The 19,370-nt window shown below is 35.1% G+C and overlaps 1 protein-coding gene across 1 annotated transcript in view; it reads right to left on the bottom strand.

Annotated features, from left to right (window-relative positions):
- The window catches only part of LRP1B (LDL receptor related protein 1B), a 2,016,348-nt gene that overhangs the window by 1,780,594 nt on the left and 216,384 nt on the right, over positions 1–19,370 (bottom strand). The gene's annotated exons all lie outside the window — the stretch shown is intronic.

Here is a 19,370-nt window from a genome sequence, read left to right as displayed (position 1 = left end):
TTAACCATCTATAAATATAAAACTGAATTAACTTTAACATAGAATATAGTGGTTAAAAATCAAAAATAACAGATTAAATAAAAACAAATCAACAATGACAACTGAATCTAAACTAGCTCTAACTTAAAGTGACAAATAATGCTCTTTACATGAAACCATACTGCCCTTCGGACATAAATATGGTGCTATATAGTTCTATATATGTTTATGTACTAAATGATGACTGAAGTTACCCATGTCATTTTTCTGAACATTTCAAATCATTATTGGTAAAGCACATTTTGAAATTCTTTTCTTTCATTTGGTATGGATGGAACATGGTAAGTCCGAGTCAATTAAGATGGAATGTATGGTACCAAAACAATCACAAATGCAAACAAAAATGTAGGCATCATAATTAGCTGGCCATATTTTATTGTAATATATTTAGATTTTTGTTGACATAAATGCAAACATAAAAATTATCATAGTGAATTTTTAAGCTCAAAGTATCTAGATCAGTTTTGAAAATGCTGATTTAAAACACCATTGTGTGTGAAAATGCATTCCAAATCTAAAAATAGATAATTGAAATTGATTTGCCCCACAATGGTATCTCAGGAATGGAACTGTGCATAGTCCCAGTGATGGACCCTGTCTCTTGATAAGTTGATGCCTGTCAAATTTAAATGTCCTCTATATCCAACCTTTCCCAATTGATACCACCACACATTAGGGTGCAGCTTCCAGATGCAAGCTATACCATTGCCTGATTTCTTGTGGAGTTGGCTCATAAATTACATGTTCATAGGACATGTATTCCTGTTCTGGAATCAAATAATTATAAAGACTTAGAAGACTGATCTTAAAATATAATCTTAGTCCTCTGAGTTTATGTCAGAAAAAGTACAAAACATTCAGTCTAAGTAGCTGCTTATTCTTATCAAAAAAAGACACACTGTAAAGGTCATTTGAGGAAAAGATAAAAGATAAAGCAAAAGAAAAATTTTTAAATAAAGTCGTAAGGCAAAATAAGACAAAATCAAATCAAATCAACAGGTAGCTATTGCTAGCACTCAATTGTTCAGATGTCTAGGCTTGTCAATTGACTGCTTACACAAAAATCAGCATTAAGGATGTTACTTAGGGCTGATACTGCCTTATCAAGTAGTACCAGGTCAGCAATATCTAATTTTTGTACCACATGAGACAGTTAGAATAATGTGTGAGCTGAATATTTTATAGAAGCTTAATGTGAGTCTAAATAGAGGTAGACAACCTAATGAGTTCCACTCCCTCTCTCCAGTGGCAGCTCTGTATTAACCCAAAAAGGGCTGCCCATGTACAAAGATATATTTTTTTCCAGTTCCATTTTGCCTATGCCGCATCAGAAATGGCATACCTAGCAAAGTGCCATCAGGAAGTTTGACTGACTGCTTTTTGGGGTGGAAAACTGTTTAATATAAAGAAACTAACCATCTGCTCAAAATGCCCAGATTTTTTTAGCCAATATAATTTAGCTCAGCTTGTCCAGCAGTCACTGGAATATTCAAAACAAACCTGCATAAATTTCAAAACTTCTCCCAAAACACGGTTATAAATTTTTCCATTAGCTACATATGCAAAAAGGATCACATACACACTTATGCACAGACACATGTGTATGTACATATACACGAACAACAGTCTGACAGTGACCATATAGAATTTCATAGATGATATCTGAATCTAGTGGTCATCTTATTGGGCCCAAATATCTCACATCCTATCCCATCTCAAATTAACTCAGTGAAAACCTACAGTCGATACAGGCATTTGGGGTTAACTTTTAGCCTCATCTGTTTGCTTTCTCCCTTTCATTTCCACATGACACAAATGGGATTTGTTCCAGTCTGTGATTTGCTGATCAAACTCTGGCTTTTGTCTGGCTCAAACAAAACCTTGATATGCTGTGTCTCTATCCTCCATCGCCTCCACCATTTGTCTGTGCCTCCCTCAAAGCTTGCCAGAAAGTGATGGAGCCAGGTCTCAGGCACTATTCCTCCTCTGGAAGGATATCCAGAGCTACAGAGGGCTCCCGTGTGTGTTTAAAACAGAACACAGAATCACTTTAATACCGTAACAATATTTCCGTGGTCTTTGAGATTGCCTTAAACTTATTGAAGTTGAGTCTTTAACTCATGGGCTCAAAAATCAGTTTTAATCTTGTTTTAAGGTGGTAAATTATCCTGATTAAAAGTCAATGATTGATCTGACACATTGTTAATTGTAGGAGATTAATTATACCAGGAATAAGAAAAGGAGAATGAAACCAATCCAAGTTTACATATGATAGATGATGTATTCTTCACATTAAAAGTGCTTCACAGGATGGATTATCTTCGACCACCTGTCAGACCATATATGAAAGCCTCCTGCATCTAAGGGCAATGAGAAAAACGGCAGGCAACATCATATAAAAAATGCCAGCAGGCAGTACATTTGTTGTGGCAGCAAGTGTTACATCCTTATTATCAGGAGATATTATCTACATGTCATCACTATAAAGCCCTTTCCATTTGCCATAATTTGTTATAGAATAAAGGGGTTTGAGATAACAACATCCAGGTGAGGCACAGCATGGAAGATGTGAAACACTGTCATTCTAAAATGAAAATAATTTATTGCCTTAGTAGATTCAAATGATGCTTGAAGCCCACTGTCCGACTGCATCGTTATCAGGCCACAGCCTTTTGCACAGAAATATGTCAGCCAAATTGTTCTCTACCACTAAAATGTGTGTTTATGATTTATGAGAGCTGAATGAATTACTCAAAAAGAATCACCTTCTCAACAATATTGATGCTAAGTTGAAACTGAAATTATTTAATGCTAATATATGTGAGGGTGGCAGTAGAAAGATACTATTTCTTTGAAATCTAAAGAGACAAGCTAATAAAAAGCTTTCATCCAGCTTTAATTGAGACTGCTTGTATGCTGACGGAATCTGCTAGTTAAATTAAATCACAGCTTTAATGAAGATTTAGTTCCCAAAGTCTGTCTTCTTGCAACATAAGATTTTCCAAAAATTCAGAAGTGCCCTGTCATGTGGCATATGCTGTGGTAAATACTTTTTATTACACTCAACAGAAAAGTAAATAGACTATTTAAATAAACTCCAGGCAATCGGATTCATACACCTGCCTCTTTGCCTACTTTTCTGTTAAAAGAAATTGCCAAGTTTATAAATGAGAGCAGAGCATGCGGCACTCTCTATAAACACAGTGTGCCTCTGGGATTCAGGTGAGACCTAGCTTTTGAAACATTTCCAATTACAACACTCCTTTACAGGTATAAATTGAACTTGTCTCCATACCTCTGGAAAATACAGGCAAATAGTCTACTTTGTAGACCTAAGCTTCATTAAGTTTCTTTTCTTTACCCTTTCTTGTTTTCACATTAAGTTGTCTTTGGAAAATCACAAGTAAATGAAACAGAAGGGAAGAGCTCCTTTTTGATAATAAAAATGAAAAATAATATCAAAATGTGACATTGCACCTCAGAAATGGATTTCATTTCCAAGAATGCTTCAGCTTTGCCCTAATACACTGTTGTATCTGGCCACCCTCTGAGTTTTCATTGACAACTCCCCGCATGTGAAGTGAAATCCCTACCCCCTGCTTGGCAAATGTCTTACTGGGCTGAGAGGTACGAAGTGCAACCTGGAATACCTCCATGATAATACTTGAGCAGATGAACACGCTCTCTGGAATTACATGGGGCAATTTGTGTGACATATAGTTTGCTGTCTCAAGTGCCAGAATATTTTTTGTGACTTATATTTGCGATTGACTGATTTAGTTCAGTTCCAATTGACATGGAGAATTATATACATTGTTAAAATCGTGCTTCAAATTCTTGTCCTGTTAAATAAGAATAAGTAGTCAATATGTTGCATGTATTATCCACAAGCCAAGTAAATAAAATTAATTTGAAAAAAAGGATATGATTATCGAACCAAAATAATGAAAATAATCCTTGAAAAAGTGCTACGTTTCAAATATTATCTAACCTCTAAGCATGGATATGACACTGTTGGCAGATATGCAAAAGAAAATTAGCTAGCTGATTACACCTATGTATGTCAATGTATGTTCCTCAAGAGTTGTATGTGAATTAATATTTTTTGAAATATATCTTTACCTCGGCCGGGTGCGATGGCTCACACCTGTAATCACAGCACTTTGGGAGGCTGAGGTGGGCAGATCACGAGGTCAGGAGATCGAGACCATCCTGGCTAACACGGTGAAACCCCGTCTCTACTAAAAAATACAAAAAACTAGCCGGGCGAGGTGGAGGGCGCCTGTAGTCCCAGCTACTCGGGAGGCTGAGGCAGGAGAATGGCGGGAACCCGGGAGGCGGAGTTTGCAGTGAGCCGAGATCGCTGCATTTCAGCTTGGGTAACAGAGCAAGACTCCGTCTCAAAAAAAAAAAAAAAAAAAAAAAGAAAGAAATACATCTTTACCTCTTAAATACCCGTAATAATATTCCACATTCTTACCTCTTAAATGCTAGTAGTAATATGCTACATTCTCACCTTAACCTTAAATTTAAAACATTCAGTTTCCAAGCAATTTCATATACAGATGACCTCATTTACTCATTGCCATGCCTGTGAGGTTCATAAATCATTTCTATTCTTTTAAAGAAACTCTTTGCTAAACCATTTCCTGAAATCTAAAATTATTTAGCAAATTAAAGATTATTCAATTTGTATTTTTTACATATAAATATATTGAAAATATAGAATTCTTGTAATATATGTAACCGAAGTATATTTGAATAATTGCATTAACGTGTACATTTTCAAATAATTCATTTGCCAATAGCCCTTTTATAAAAACCTTCTCAAATTACCTAAATTTGAGTGCTCCATCTGTTTCTTGCCGGGAACCTGACAGGTCCAAAAACTATTGCTTAAGGTAGATTGAGGTGAGAAAAGAGAAGTGAGTGGACTTGCAGGGACATGCTTTTGGCAGCTTCTTGGCTTGTTGTATTCATCCTAGATTACATCCTGAGAAGATGCAAAGGTGGTCAGAATAATAGTGAGCATGGCAACCAATACAGTTATTCTTAAAAACACATTATCTTGCTATACTCATTTATCCAGTCCACAAATATTCACTGAGCTCTTTCTGTATAACAGGCTTACAGGATAAATGCCCTAAGGAGTTTTTCTTCCTTTTCTTCCCCTCATGCAACAGAAAAGTGTGTAATAGATTCTACCAACACATAGGCAGAAGCTGAAACAAAATATTAGAGCGCCACTTAATCCCCTAGCAATGAGTAAGAGTGGAGGAAACTAACCATTTGAAAAAAGAGAAGGCTGTGTATTTTCCTCTTATGTTAGTGGAATGGGAAAAGGAGAATTGAATTTTACAATTTGCTGCAAAATTAGATGGTGTCACCTAATCAAACAAGTAGATAAGAATGTCCCTTGAAGGATAACTAACTTTAGGTGTCAGTATAAAAAGCATGAACAATTTTTCCATGGAAAATTTCTAGTATTTAGGGGACTTACTTGCTGCTTTTATTCTTAATAATTTGATCATCACTTTTTCTTTATACATAAATAATACATTTATGTGCAGCAAATTTCAGAACTGAAAAATGATCTGATCAGATGAACTCTCAACACTTGGAGATTTTTGTCATTTTAATAAAAAACTATTGACAAAACAGGAAATAACATAGTATGTGAGAAATTCATGAAACCATTATTTGGATGATTAAAATGAGTATTCATTATGTTTATAATGCAGCAGGAAGAAATGGAAGTAGGCCCCACTTCTACAGACATGTTATTATTCTAATATGTTGAACAGTACAACATAATAATTAATCATAATTATTTGAATAATGTCAACTTTTCTCTATAGATTTGAAAACTAAAAATCTGGCCATGATCAAGAACAAATATGTGTATGTGATTGGAAATGTTTTAAAGAAAGAGTGATTGTGTTTTTCTGTCACACCTAGAATAACGGATGTGAAAAATTGGTCATATTTTACCTCACTTCTCTATGTAACAAAATTATTTTCAGTGATAATCATGAAAAAAGAAATAAAAAATAAACAGTTAAAATTTCTTACTATTTTATATAATCAAATCAGTACAAAAAGTAATAGACACTATTACTATTAATTTTTTACAGGGAATATACATATTAGTAATAATAATATAATAAACAATAAAAATAGCATTAGTTTCTTTTTACTAGCCGTAATTTCCACAAATTTGTCAATAACTTCATATATTCACATCCCACTAAAAGATGATTAGAATTTTCAATCTATATTCACTCTTAAATTTTTATTAATTTTAATTTCTAAAAGTTTCCCTGACCTGAATTAGCACGTATGCAAGTGGTTAGAAAAAGTCCTTAATATACATATAACTTTGGCAGAGATTAGTTAAAATCCATTTGACAATAACCAGAAATTACCATACTATCCTTGATTAATTTCTTCAAAGCCTATTCCAGGGGCTTCAAAATTTTAAACACAAAATCCTCAAGTGGTCACAGAGAAGAGCAGAATAGAAGAAACCCACATTCTTTCCTTCATCTTGACAATTTCTGTGCTAGTATTGCCTGCTTCATATCCACTGTTTAAATGCAGGGAGATACATCACATTCAAGTTGTGCTTGAAGGAAGTTAGAATGATTCCAAGCCGATATGAACTTACTCTTGAAATGAACAAATGTAGTTGTGTCTTACTGAGTGACTGGGAGTTCTCCATATTAACTTCCATAGAGATTACAATATTCGTTAAAGGATAAGGCATAAAATTGGCTCGTTTGAAGCCTACGCTTACATTGTTAAAACTCTGCAGTAACTATAGCAATTATTTAGAACTCCAAAAAGAAAATAATATATTTTTCATGGAAGCATATTTGGTCACTGACATTGTTTAGAATTACTAGCATAGAAAATAAAAAGTAGGCTAACTTTTAGCCAGTTTTATTACTGTTTGTAATGGGTTTTAATTGTCTGTAGGCTGTGCCTTTCCTTCTTGCATGCATCTGCTGACTCTTCCCAACTCCCTGCCCTTAGTATGCCAGTGGTGTTCATTATTCTTCAATACTGACAATGTTAACTAGCTGGTAAAAGACGAAAAAAATTTCCCAATTATAGTAATGTGTAAATCTTTTTTTTTTTAAACCACTTTAATGATAGTTTTTCAAGTAAAATCAAAATATCTTATAGATACTCTTTAATTCTCAAACGTCCCCATCTGTGTAGTTAGGACCTGAGTAATGCTGAATCTATATTATAGATTAAAGAAGAAACTGTTATAAGAAGGCAAAGCAGCTTCTCCATGCTATGCAACAAACCACTGTTAAATCTGGATTGGATTCTTGGCTTCCAACTCTGAGGTCTATGTCTAACTAGAGCTTTTCCTTCATCTCATGAAATTCTACTATCTTAAAAAATCTAACTCTGTCACTAAACTGGCCCTCCTATGAATAATATATTCATAAAAACAAATTATTGGAGCCTCTTTAGTATAGGAAAAATTAGAAAATACCAGCAAGAAAAGACAGTTAATATTTTAGTATCTGTTAAGTTGTGAATGGTATGGAATTTTTAATTTTAAAAATACTGAGAATAATTAATCTATTTTGCTCTAGTCAGTCAAGCAATTAAATTTATTGAGCATTTTCTACATGCTAGGCAGTATACTAGGCATTGGTGAAAGGTTTGAAGAAGAAATAGTTTTCTTGACTACAAAGAATTTACAGATTTGGGATTGGGAGTTAGGAGCCATGAACACACACAGAAAAATGTGAGAATAAATAACTTTCCTAAACAGTGTTATAAAGAAACAAGTAATGCGATAGCTATGTGGTAGATGTAACTGATGGACCAGCTACTTGTTTCGGGTCATCAGAGGGTAACGTTTGAGTTTCATGGAAGATGAATGGAGCAGCCATGAAAACATCTGGGGAATGAACATCACAAGCAGAAGCAAGATCAATGGGGGGGGGCCTTGGGAGGAATAAATGCCAGAGAGCACGAAGGGTAACGGAAAAATACGATAGTGGAGCCACAGGCAGAAACGCATAGAATCTTATGTCAAGTTTGGATTTTATGCCAAGTGAAATAAAACACAATTACAAGATTTTAAACAGAGAAACAAAATTATGTGATAGATAATTCAGAAAGACCAGTGGTAGCAGTATGGACCATGAGCCATAGTAAGTCAGGAGAGAAGACGGGGAGACCAGTTGGGAGGCTGTTTACATAGTCCAGGCTAGGTACAATGATGGTGTAGCTTATAACTTTAGCTTTGGAAATGCTGAAATGTGGTCAGCTCATGGTGGATTTTAGAGATTCAGCCAGCAGCACTTACTGATAGCAAGGGTATGAGGCAAGAGGGAAGGAAAGAATCAAGGATGTATCTTAGGCCTTAACCTGCAAAGTTGATGTGAGGTTGTCCCATTTGCTAAAATGAGGAGGGCTTCTGGAGGGCATACAGTTTGGAGCTTGGATGTCTAAGTTCTTTCCGCAACTGTTAGGTTTGGAAGTCTATTCTTCATACAAGTGAAGACCTTGGTGAGGCAGTGGGTATTTGGTCTGATTTTAAGAGATGGGGTCCAGACTCCACATCTAAATTTGATGAATATCAATGTGACATGCAGTGACATGAACAAAATGATATCACCTATGGAAAGAATGAAGCAAGAGAGAGGATAGCTAGGAGGAAACAAGCTCAGTTAATTGAAAATTATGAAATATTTTAGGTCAAGGCAACCTAGCAACGGTTAGAGAAACTAGAGGGAGACAGAAAACGAGACAGACTCATATCATGTCATGGAAGTTTAAACAAGAATAATGTCATGTCATGGAAGTTTAAATAATAAAACATTTCAAGAAAGAAGGAAATGTACCCTGTTTTAATTGCTGGTGACAAGTCTAATAAGACAGGGACAGAGACCTGACCACCCACTTGGGGAAACTCTGGACCATTTTCATGAACTAGTTAAGTGATGGGAGCTAGAGCCTAATTAGACTGAATTAAGGAGACAATGGGAAGTGACCAAGAACATTCATATAGAATAGACAATATTTTTAAAAAAACGGCTAAGTCAGAGATCAGAAAAATGGGAGTCCGGAGGTAAAGGATACATTGTGTTTCTTTAAGATAGATGACATTAAGGTAGTTTTGTGCATTGAAATGAAGACCTCCACAGCTAGGAATTGATGCTTAGAGGATGATTGCTGGATTCAAACACTAGAGAGGCAAGAAAATATAACATCTAGGGCACAGTGGCAGGGCTGGCTCCAAAGACATCTTCTTTAGTTCTAATGGTGGGAAGGCTGAGGAGGTGCATGGAGATAACGAAGGAAGCTAGAGAATAGAGTTAACATAAAAAGTGCAAAGGTGAATTTATTGAAAAGTACAATAATGAGAATAGTTGGCAGTATTGAGGGCTCAATTGAGATCTGTGATAAATTTTGAAGTGAGCCCAATAAACAAGGTTTTGTACATTTTTTTTTTCAGGTTCTAACTAGTCAGATGCTTTGGTGCAGGCAAAATTTAAGACAATTGTCAAGTGATGATTCTAACAAATGGAGAAATTGGAGATAAGGTTAAGCATGTTTGGAAGTGAATATGGATACTGATCAAGAAAGAAATCTATGACTGAATGAGGAGGAAAGTGGGATGCAAAGGGGAACCATGGTCAGCATGGGAGTACTTAGATAGAATGCTTCCATGTGTGAGAATCAAGCCACCTTCATTCATATAACCATCTTACAGGTAGAAATTGGATCTGGTTAGAATAGATGTGTGTGTGTCTGTGTCTGTGTGTGTAAACATCTCTAAGAGGACTAGCCAAGAGATGTGTGTGTGTGTCTGTGAGTATATACATCTCTAAGATGACTAGACAAGAGATATATGTGTGTCTGTGTGTATATACATCTCTAAGAAGACTAGACAAGAGATGTGTGTATGTGTGTATATGCATCTATAAGAGGACTAGACAAGATATTTGTGTCTGTGTGTATATACATCTCTAAGAGGACTAGACAAGAGATGCGTGTGTCTGTGTGTATATACATCTCTGAAAGGACTAGACAAGAAATCTGTCTCTGTGTATATACATCTCTAAGAGGACTAGACAAGAGATGTGTGTATGTGTTTATATGCATCTCTAAGAGGACCAGACGAGATATTTGTATGTGTCTGTGTGTACCTACATCTCTAAGAGGACTAGACAAGAGATGCGTGTGTGTGTCTGTGTATATACATCTCTAAGAGGACCAGACAAGTAATTTGTGTGTGTCTTTGTGTGTGTACGTCTCTAAGAGGACTAGACAAGAGATGTGTGAGTGTCTGTGTGTATATACATCTCTAAGAGGACTAGACAAGAGCTATGTGCGTGTATGTCTGCGTGTATATACATCTCTAAAAGGACAAGTGGGAGGGGGAAGAAAATGAGGGATGGAGGGAGAGAGGAAATTTAAAATAGAACTGTATTTATTTGAGGGAGAGATCTATCATCAAAACAAAAGAGCAGTAATGAAATATACAGAGCACTTTTAGGTCTGTACACTAAAATATGTTTGTTTTTTTTTTTTAAAGTCCTCAAATATTGCACCTCATATTCTTATTGAAAAACAAAACAAAACAAACAAACAAACAAAAAAAAAAAGCAATGCATGGTATAGATACAACACAAATTATGGAGTGTCCATGGTGAGAATCTACTTCATTCTTTTTTTCATATATGCAATTTATCATACTGGATTTTGTATAAAACAAAGCAAAATGCTTTTTTCACATAAGTTGCATTCAAATGTTTATCTTTTTCCAAGAAAGTTTTGATAATCTGGTGTCAGTGATAGCCTCTGAGTCAGCGCACAGCAAACAAGTTTTTTATTTTGTTACAATACTGAATCTGCAAATTTTAATGCCTCTGAAGAAGAAACTAAACAGAAATCTATCTGAGAAGATACTGATGTGACTTTTATATTGCTCATCTTCCCATTGATAGCATATTGATTATGGCATTAACATCACATAAACAGCAAAGCATTACAATAAAATAATTTTCTCCTTAAGTAAAACAGTTGATGTAAAAGCTTCATTGTGTGTGTTTCGATGTGTGTGTGCGTGCATATTTGTGTACCTGTGTGTGTGTGTCTGTGTGTTAACTGTCTTTATGGTTACAAAGTAGATAAAGACTCAGAATACTTGTAATCTTCTAAAACTAGATACAGCGTGTTAAATGTTTATCGTTAGAACATGCCCAGTGGCAGATGGTGGCATGCCATTTTAGAGCCACCTAGAGGCACAAAAATCGTCCCATGTTTTTCATTTTAGCAGACACACATGCCACTTTGGCAAATTTTAGAAAATAACTAAAAGACTTACACCTTCAAAACAGATTGTATTTATAGAAGGATGTGTGCAGTTCAACAGGGGTGGTGCTGTAGAGGGATTTCAGAATCAATACAATCAAATGTATTGTTCAGTTGGCATAAAACTTGGGCTATGAAATTAGCTAAACTGCTTTACTGTGTATCTGCTCTACTTATAGCATTGTAATGAATCCCGAGTAATTATTTTTGGAGCAGTATTAAAGTAAATTTCCATGCATTTATCTATTCAAAATAATTTATTTTAAATATACATGAAAGGTCAAATTTCATAGAATACTCAATTCTCGGTGACGGGATTGCTTTTCAACTATTCATGTTTTACTTGCGTACATTGATACTTAGAGAATTTAATAACCACTCCATTTTAAATCTAAATGTGAATATAACTTTTAAAAGTCAGTACAGTCATCAGATTTCTATATAACTTTCTAAATGCATACCTCCCCTTTCCACATTTTTGAAAGCAATGTCTTCATGTGATTTATCTGTATCTTTTTTCTAGCTCTCTTATTTTTAATTAGAGTAACAAACTAAATATTTACTTAAGAGCAACACTTTGAAACTTCTGGAATTGGCATGACCTTTAATGTCACCCAGGAGAAGCGGGGAGAGGCTACATTTGGTTAACAAATATTATCTAATGAGTTAAAAAATTCAGATGGCTTATCTAAGGAAAATGCAAACTTTAAAGGATCAGAGAGTCAGTAATTTAGGTTTTGGGGATAACACAGTATCTATGACAATTACTCAAGTCACCATCATTGCGGTGTAAAAGTGGACACAAATAACACATAAATGAACGGGCATGGCTCTGTGATTTCCTGCTGTCTTTTTGCTTCTTGGATCCATAAATGGCTTTCCTTCCCCCACGGCTGGCTTGTCCAGGTAGGCACTAGATTTTCGTGACCCCTAATTAAAACTCACTACTTCTCTGACTTCTTCCTTCTATACCTGTTAGGTGCTTAATTGGCTAAATGGTGAGGTCAGATGAGGAAGGAGTGAAAGAAAAGCTTAAAAGCTTTAACCTGAATTTTAATCACTTTCTATTATAAAAGTAATAAAATATGCTGCAGTAAATTTAGGCATCATGGAAACACACAAAGGGGAAAATAAAGATAGGAGTAACTATTGCTATCATTTATGGAAAATTTGCAAAATAAGATTTCAATTTTGATCCCATAGCACTTGAGATATATACATATATATATATACACACACACATATATATATATATATGTTAGTTCATTTGTCATCCTATGGCCTACCTTCTCATGTTCTTAAATGTCTGTTCACATTATGTTAGTTCATTTGTCATCCTATGGCCTACCTTCTCATGTTCTTAAATGTCTGTTCACATTATGAACATAATGTTCATAAGCATTAAGTTCACATTTAAATGCTTATTAAATGTTTACATATTTCTGTCTTTGTTAAGTAATTAAACCTACTGTATATTTTACTAAGCAGCAGTCACTGTTCTGGACATTGAAGACACAGCAACAGATAAGACAGGTAGATTCCTTTTCTTGTGGATCTTACACTGTAATTGTGGAAAAAAACAAAGAGAAAAACCATATGATAAGATAAACTTGGCTTATCAAAGTGCAGTGCTCATAGTAAAACTGGCTAATATGGTAAAGACTAAAAGATGTGAAAGGGTGTCTATATTCTATTATTTTGCTTTTAATATCTTATAATTTTAAAATTTGCTTATATAACATGTAATAAAGACCTTGTTACATAAATATATGTGAGCACTTCTAATAATATCCTCTAAGTAAATTCCTGGTGATGGAATGGCTAGGTGGAAACATATGCTTATATTTAAAGACAATAGATGTTATCAAATATCAACTGAAAGAGTTATAACAACTTAAGCTTTCACTAACAGATTACAAGATTGTTCACAAATCATTATCTACCAGGTAGCAGGCTATGTGCCCTCAAATACTATATGAAGTGAATTTGAGCAAGTCATTGAGGTTGGTCTTATTTTCATTCTATAAATGAACATGAGATCAAGGAGGTTAAACAAAATATTCAAAGCAACATGGCAGTTATGGTAGCCATGGAGGTGTAAGAGTCTGAGTGCACCCCACTTATGTGCTGTGCATTAGTATTTCGGGGGAACATCAGATTATTGTGGAGACTTCACTGAACCAAAGGAAGTATTAGGGAAAAACCTGTTTAGCCTAGTGCAGAGACCAATTTCCAAAAAGGGATGTTCAGGGATACACAAACCGTACAGAAGAAGGACTTGTTCCATATGTAGATGTGCTAAAAGCTAGCAATAAATGAATGTTCTGTTTCTATATTGCTCAAAGTTGAGCCTGGACATTGAGAAATAAATGAAAGGAACATCTTCACAATACGGGTAACTCTTACTAAGACAGTCAATTATGAGAAACAAAGTAAACTTTGAGACCTAGAAAAAGTAAGGAAATTTCTATTTATTTTTGGATGATGCTTAATTGTTAGATTCCTGACCATAATTTACTCATTTCCATCAAGTGTAGGATCTAATTTACCTAAAACTACCACAATAATCTGATTCCTTGCACAGGGTAACTGGTTCAGGCATCTGGGTTAATTTAATCAGACTGAGGTCTCAGACTTGTTTTTTTGCCTCTGGAGGAGGGACACTGTGTTTAAATGAATGAACAGACCCTGGGGCAGATGGCAGTAATTTTGTGCTCACCAGTGGAACCATACTAAAAATGACACTGAACCACAGCAGTAGCAAGACAGGGAAAAACATAATAACTACTGAATATTTAAAATAATCTATTAGCTAGCAGAGCAAAGCAAACCTAAAGTTAGGTTTTCTGTTGAATACAACAAAAGAAATTCTAACTGGTAGACCTACTGTGTACATTGCAATATCACATACATAATTGACACTGAAGTTATCTATAACAATCTAATCAAAAATTCTTATAATAAATGGATGACTGACCTGATTGCTAGTGTAGACTTGCCATCTTTGACATGAGGTTTTTAATTTTAACTACATCTTTTCCATCTGGGGGTTAATGTCTTTCTCCTACTAATTCTACTTATGTAGAAATCAAGAAATGAAAGGAAGGTGCTATTTCTTAAGAATAGTTTTCTTTGGTAAGACTAAATATTTAAAATATTTGTCTGCAGTGAGCTGAGATTGTGCCACTGCGTTGCAGCCTGGGCAACAGAGAGACTCCATCTCAAAAACAACAACAACAACAACAAAAAAAACAAAAATTGTCTACACTTTCTCTTTGAAACCAAATTTAGCTTGAGTTGTCTTGTAAATTTCTTTTCTAGTCCGTCACACTTATAAGCTAAGTATTGGTGTAAAGCGAAGGAAGGCATTAGTCTTATTTAATGTACGGCCAAACTGACAGCCATTAAGATCATTTGCTCTGCTATACAATATTTATGTCAAATCCATGAGTGAGACTGTGTCTTTTACAAGCAAGCTGAGAACTATCAGATGTAGAGTTTGTTATTATGAGTAGCCCCAAAATATGAGGTATATTTTGTAATGTTCATGCTGAAATACACATTTTTTCTAGTATTATTAAAATTTGATACATTTTGGTAAGATATGGATCCTAATGGCTACTTACTACACTGCATGACAATTGCTGGGAAAAAACACTGGAATTGCCATGTAGATGGATAAGAAATCATATGACTGCAAATATAATTAATTATACAGCTTATTTATAATATAATGCATAGAGCTGTGTATTATACCTTGGGATCACTAAGTGAGAAGTGAAACAAGTTTTTCTATACAATTTCAATCATAAATACACCTAAGTAGATAATCGAATGGACCTACATGTTGCTTTTCATTTGTTTTGTTTTAGTTTTTAAAGTAAGGAAAGTAGGAAATTTTCAGTGCTACTTTCTATCACTATCCGTAACACAACATGTATGAAATACAGAAAACTATTAATAAGATAAATAAGCATATAATAAGGAATTTCGCTTTTAGATTTTATTCAAATACAGGTGATATCACAACAAAATGTTCCAATAAATTTGATCTTTTATAAAAATTCACCATACACACATGCATACACATACACACACGGTTCTGTATTTATACAGAACTAGGAACTGCTACTGCTGAATTTTTGACTTGAAATATAATTTTAAGGGTTTTTTTTTTAATACCGTTTAAGTATTCAAATTGTGTTTACATATTTATGCTTACTGTTCGTCAAGGATAGACTGGTTGGCTTAAAACCCTAAGCAATGATACTCATTAAATATGGCAACAAGAGTGACCTAAAACCAGTTTTATATTACATTTAATGCAATCTCTCTTTAATGACTTCTATAATACTGTCAAAACAGTTCATTCCATTTTGGAAAATTCTAGTTATATTTCTGCAATAAAATTATTTTTCTTGAAAATTCCTGAAGTCATATAAGTAAAAGAGTCTTTAGCACTGGTATATCAATAGGCTGAGAGCTGCCATATACTGACCCCCACCTTGTTTCTTTCTTCACAGCAGGCTATGACCTGTTAAGCTAAAAAACCAGCCAGTTCCAAACTCAAATTCACATCCATTAAAAAAAAAAAAAAATCCCAAATAAGCAGAATTTTAGTCAGTAGCATCCTTCTGTCTTCTCAAGAAACTACACTCAACATCTGCTAACATAAATAATAAGTCCGGGTACTATAAAGTCCCTCAGCTGCTGCTGCCCTTTGGATCCAGCTCTCTGTCCCAATGACTCTCCACTGCGCTGCATAGTGACATCACTTAGATACTGAAGTACACTTTCTATTACCAATCCCTCTCTCTCTGAGCATTTTCTTTCCCTCCCCTTTTGTGCATAGTAGCCCTGGTGCCTTCAGTCTCTGAGCAGTCTCATGCTGTGAGGGACTGGTCTCAATGCACACTTGTTGAAGAGTCTCTCAAATAAAATTTATATGTGCTACTGCCACCTTGTGGTCATCAATTTTTCCTTGATTGACTCCCAAATCTCTTGCACCCCCTAGAAGCATGCACTGGCATATAAATTTATTAGCAATTATCAGTATTCTAGTGACTGTTAACCTGTACCCTGATTTAGTCTCTGAAATGTCTTTTCTCCTCTATGTAATGACCCTTCATATAGTTTGGGATATAGCTATCATATTTCTTCTTTTATTTCCACAACAAATAAGATAATGACTACAACTCTTTCACATATGGCAGAGTTTTATGCACTTTTTTGGGCTATCAACTATGCATAAATATTGCTTTGTCAAAAATCCCTTTCAGAGTGCTGCCAAAGACTGAACACTCCTATGGTTTTGGTTTTCCGGTATGGTGAAAGCTGGGACTTTTAATGTATAATTCCACTAATTATGTATAATGCCAACACCAAAGTAGATACTAACATCTATGAAATACAACATTTTGTATATTTGGTCAGTATTCTTTGTTGGCATTTAGGAAATTTAGAGTTTAGATTATCAATAGTGATCAACACTATCACAGCAAAAGGGGAGACCCCTTGATGAAGTAACACCTGAAAAAGGCTTGGGGCAAATCATCTAATAACTCCCAGGTATGAGAGAGAAGAAGATGGAGCTAGGAAACATAAATAGAAAAACTATGAGAAACTTAGGGGATGTGGGGAGAGGACAATGGAACATTGTTATTTACTACATTTTAGGAGTTCAGAACATGCCACTCTGGTATATTGACTATTTTGAGTGAAAAGCACCCTGATTTCATTTTGTTTCTTAAAATTAGGAGACGGAATTCTCATCTAAAAGATGCCCTCCCTATACTAGAAGGAAAGTTTATCTTTTTATCATCAGGGATGGCAAGTTGAGCCCAAGAACAATCTGTACAAATAAACATTGTTAGACTAACCCTTGTCTTTCTGGCCCCTTCTCCACAAAATTAAGTCTCCATGTCCAAGCTCCTTTGCCTTTTCATAATTCACTACTCTTCAGCCAATTCAGTTTATACATGTTCAACTCTGTCTTTAGGTTTTAATTTGCTTACAAAGGCTCCTGTGTCATTGAGAACTTGTATTAAATAAATTTGTATGCTTTTCTCCTGTTGATCTATCTTAATGCCAATTTAATGTTCAGGCCCAGTTGAAAAAGCTGAAGAGGGTAGAGGTAATGTTTCACCTCCCCCTTATGGTATAAAGTTCCATTTTTGCAAGATGAAACAAGTTCTGAAGATTGTGGTGATGGTTGCACAACAGTGTGAATATGTTTAATACCCGTGAACCATATATTACAATGAATAACTTGATACATTTTATGTTTTGTATATTTTTCCACAATAAAAATGAGTGAAAAGGAACTGTGAGGAACTAACAGAAATTGATTGGACCCTGGTTGAATTTTTGGAGACAGAGTAAGTTGCAGTCAAGCAGAAAAATTCATGTATATAGAAAAGGCATAAAATAACATAAATGAATGTATATATTTTCTTTTCTCACTCTAATAATCTGTGGGGAGATCCTTCCCACTCTGTGTTACACTATGTGGCTGAAAAAATGGTGAGTTTGGGCCAGCATGGTCAGTTGGCTAATATAGGGGGATTCTGGAATTACCCCTGACAGAGAACAGATAACAGTTGGTTTCAAAACTGGTCCCTGGAGTTTCTTCCTACCTCATCCTAGCAGAACGAAACTTTCTTAATTACAAGCAAGGAATACCCCACTTGCAAAGAGGAATGGCAGAAGGTGAGGTCAATGAGTTTTCTGTGAAGGTAGGATTGTCCATTGAGAATGAACTATTAAGATGAGTGGTAATGAAGCCAATGGAATTCTGCTTAGAGTCAATTACCTTCCCCCATTTTTTTTTTTTTTTTTTTGAGATGGAGTCTCGCTTTGTCACCCAGGCTGGACTGTAGTGGCATGATCTTGGCTCATTGCAACCTCCACCTCCCAGGTTCAAGCAATTCTCCTGCCTCAGCCTCCCAAGTAGCTGGGACAACAGGCGCGTGCCACCATGCTCAGCTACTTTTTGTATTTTTAGTAGAGACGGGGTTTCACTGTGTTAGCCAGGATGGTTTTGATCTCCTAACCTAATGATCTGTCCACCTTGACCTCCCAAAGTATTGAGATTACAGACATGAGCCACCATGCCTGGCCAACCCTCCTCCCTTTAACCTTACCAAGAAGGGCACAGCCTAGGCTTTAGCCAATCATACCTAGGTCCATATTAAATTACTAGGAATATGAGGTAACAAAGTAATATCTGAGTAAGGTAATGTTTATAAAAGGAATATACAAAATTGAAATTCCTATACTATGCAAACATAAATTCATACATTAAAAGGACATAAATGCTAAATAAGCATTACATATGTTTTAAAAGATAAAGTCATTGGCAACAAAAAGCTGTGGCATGTAGTCACAAAGAGAACTAACGGGAAATATTGAATATGAAAAATGCAATAGCAAAAGAAAAAGTGTTTCTAAGTAAGTTGACTAATAATATGGCACAGCCAAAGAATAAATTCCTGACTTGAATTGCCAGATATAAAGACATCAGGATGATGCCCACTCTCACCATTCCAAATCAACATGGTACTGGAAGTCCTTGCCAGATAAATCAGGAAAGAGAAAGAAACAAATGGCATCCAAATAGGAAAAGAAGAAGTAAAATAACTTCTCTTTGCAGATGATGTGATTCTATACCCAGAAAACACTAAAGATTATGCCAAAAGGCTCCTGGAACTAACAAATGACTTCAGTAAAGTTTCAGGATGCAAAACTCATTGTAAAAAATCAGCAACATTTCTATACACCAATAACATTCAAACCGAGAGCCAAGTCAAATAAACAAACACATTCCCCCACTCTCCCACCACACGCACCTAGGAATATATCTAACCAAGTAAGTGAAGATCTCTACAAGAAGAACTATAAAACACTGGTGAAAGAAATCATAGATGACACAAACGAATGGAAAAACATTCTATGCTAATGAATTGGAAGAATCAGTATCATAA

The sequence above is a fragment of the Rhinopithecus roxellana genome, chromosome 14, assembly GCF_007565055.1.
Source record: "Rhinopithecus roxellana isolate Shanxi Qingling chromosome 14, ASM756505v1, whole genome shotgun sequence".
Lineage (NCBI taxonomy): Eukaryota > Metazoa > Chordata > Mammalia > Primates > Cercopithecidae > Rhinopithecus > Rhinopithecus roxellana.
Note: the sequence above shows the minus strand (reverse complement) of the source record. Positions and strands in the feature narration are given on the sequence as shown.